Here is a 2,808-nt window from a genome sequence, read left to right on the forward strand (position 1 = left end):
CGCCAATTAGCACAAATGGTAAGTTCCGACAGTGCCTACAAGTGTGCCTACTGGCCGCTAAATGGCAATACCGGTTTCATATGTATACACCTGGTAAGTAATCGAACCAAAAAAACCTTTTTTCATATCAGATAAATGGAGAAATTTTGACAGCTGCAGCAGTTTTCGATGTCTCAGAGCAGGAGCGTGAAGAAATATTCTGCAGGTCGCCACTTTGTAAAAAAAAAATCACGTGTTTTTTTACACTTTAACAATGTAAGAAAAAGATGTTAAAATTAATAAATGATCTAGTTATTTTATCAACTTAAAAAAAATTCTTTAAAATTGATTGATTTTACCTTTTCTAAAGTTATCTCCCCCCTTAACATTGACTTAATAACTTCGAATTACCCAACAGTTTGCGTGTCAGATGGCGCTATCTTCAAGGTCAAAGAGGGTGCTTTAGGCATCGGCAACCTACTGCTGATTGACGTGAGCTCGCTATCATGCTTATTCGTTATACAAATGTGCGTGCTTTCTGCTTGAGATTGAACTGACGCAACGCCAAACCTGAGTGAGTCAATTCTCGGAAGACTCCAATCCGGGGGTCTCAAAGTCGAGTTCGACTGTACTTAACCTTTTGAAGTTAATTTGCTTATTTTGTAAGTCAAAGAGAAAATAAACAATGAACGAATGAATTCTTCAATGTAAGTACCCATTTTATGCATATTTTTCGATGGAAGATAATAACAGGTCTTGAATGAATTTTCTGAAAAATTACATACCCTCTTATTCAAACGAACATGAATTTAAAATTACGTTATAACGTTTGTGACTAAATTAATTTGTTTTCAAAATTTAGAAATTATTCTTCTTTCTACTCAAATTCTGAATGTACATTTGCAAATAAATTGTCTTGTTACAACATTGTTCATAAATGCCTAATGATATATGCTAGATTATTTTGTTTAACATTTGTTAATTTTGTTAAAAAATTTAGACTTTTTACATTCTTATCAGAGAAGATATTATATTTGTGTAAAATTTTACCCCTCCGCTTTTTTATCAAATGTCAAAGTTTTGAGAACTTCTAAGTCCGAAAAACAGGTTTCCACGAGTTTGTATGCCTGTATGTGTGTTTTTGGATTTTTAGTCTGTTAGGACGATAACTTTCAAAACAATTGACCAAGTCAAGTTCAATTTTTTTTTAATTTGAAAAATTCTCTGTCCGGTTATTCGAAGTGCCTAAAAAGGCGAACAATTCAATTTAATTACTTTTTTTGATAAAAAAATTACCAGAATTACAGCATTTACAAGATTAAAATTAACAAACAAAAATGAAAATTGAAAGAAAAACAACGCACGATACCGAAAAAAGTTAAGATGGAAAAAAATTGATTTTGAACACCCTACAAGACTATCATAACAAGTTTTGAATTGTTAAAAAAAATTTGAAAATTCAAATTTTGATCGCACAAAAAAGAATTGAAAATAAAAAATTGTATTTTGCAGTACAACTATACAAGGTATGACAAAAAAAGAATTGACAAGAATTGTGCTCCCAAATTCTGCACCCAAAAAAGATATACGGATTTGATATTGATAACTTTTTAATAGGATGCATAATTTTAATTTTATTCGTAAAAAACATTAAAAATAAAAAAATTACATTTCTAGACAAACGAAAAAAGCTACGAAAAAAAATTAGACATACGTTATTTACTCAAAAAAGAGCTATAAATTTATTTCTTAGCATTTTTTGAACGGATGCATAGTTTTTGTCTAAATCGTCATAAATAGCATTAAAAATTAAAAAATCAAATTTTTGGGAAAATGACGTATGGCTCGAAAAAAGAATAATTAAAAAAAGTTGTACAACCAAAAAATATCTATAAATTTGTTATAAACTTTTTTTACAAGAATACATCAGACATAAAAAACTTAGCTTTTTGGAAAAACAAAGCAAGCTACAAGGACTTTTTATTTAACCACATTTTTCGCGTAAATTCTATCTGTAGATTTTTTTAGAACCACTTTACGCTAGGATGCATATCTTTGGCTTAACTTATAAAAAATAACATTAAAAATGGACGAATTAAGGTTAGAGAAAAACGACACAAATTGCAGTACAATTTTTTGGAACAAATTTTTTTATTCGAAGCGCATTTTTTTAAATTATAAGAACGAGACAATGATAATACGCCTGTTATAATACCAATGCATATTATAAATTATAATCATATACATTTATGGAAATTATATACATTTTCATAGACAAAAATGAACTCGAAGCACGAGATACGTGATAAGAATGTGTGCGTTAAAGCCTAGTGAGATTTAACAAAAGAGAATTCACAATCACATTATTTTCCAAAGTCTGTGAAAAAATGTGGGGGAAGTACAAAGGTTGAGCGAGAAGCGCCAGATAAATGCATTGTTGAGCGTGAAGCGCGAGGACCAACTGTATTATTTAAGTAAACAATATTGAAAATATTGATTAAAAATGCAAATTTAAAAGAAGATAGAGCTCTTCTTCTTCCTCTCACAACTCTGCCACCTCCCTAATTTATTCTTATTGTCCCTTCTGAATTTTATTTTCAGGGATAGAAATGATTTCGAGAATACAACTGATTTGATTTGCAAGTTATCAAAGCTTGTGGTACAAGTTACCGATAAAGATAACAAAGGATGCATTTTTAAGTATGATGAGGTCTGACTTTTCATTCAGTTTTATAGCAAGAAAGCTTCTGAGTATGAATACGAACAGTTAGCCAATCAGAATTATTAACAGTGATGCTCGGGTTATTTGTCGCACAATTACTGTTGTTT

This window comes from Belonocnema kinseyi, chromosome 6 (genome assembly GCF_010883055.1).
Source record: "Belonocnema kinseyi isolate 2016_QV_RU_SX_M_011 chromosome 6, B_treatae_v1, whole genome shotgun sequence".
Taxonomy (NCBI): Eukaryota; Metazoa; Arthropoda; class Insecta; order Hymenoptera; family Cynipidae; genus Belonocnema; species Belonocnema kinseyi.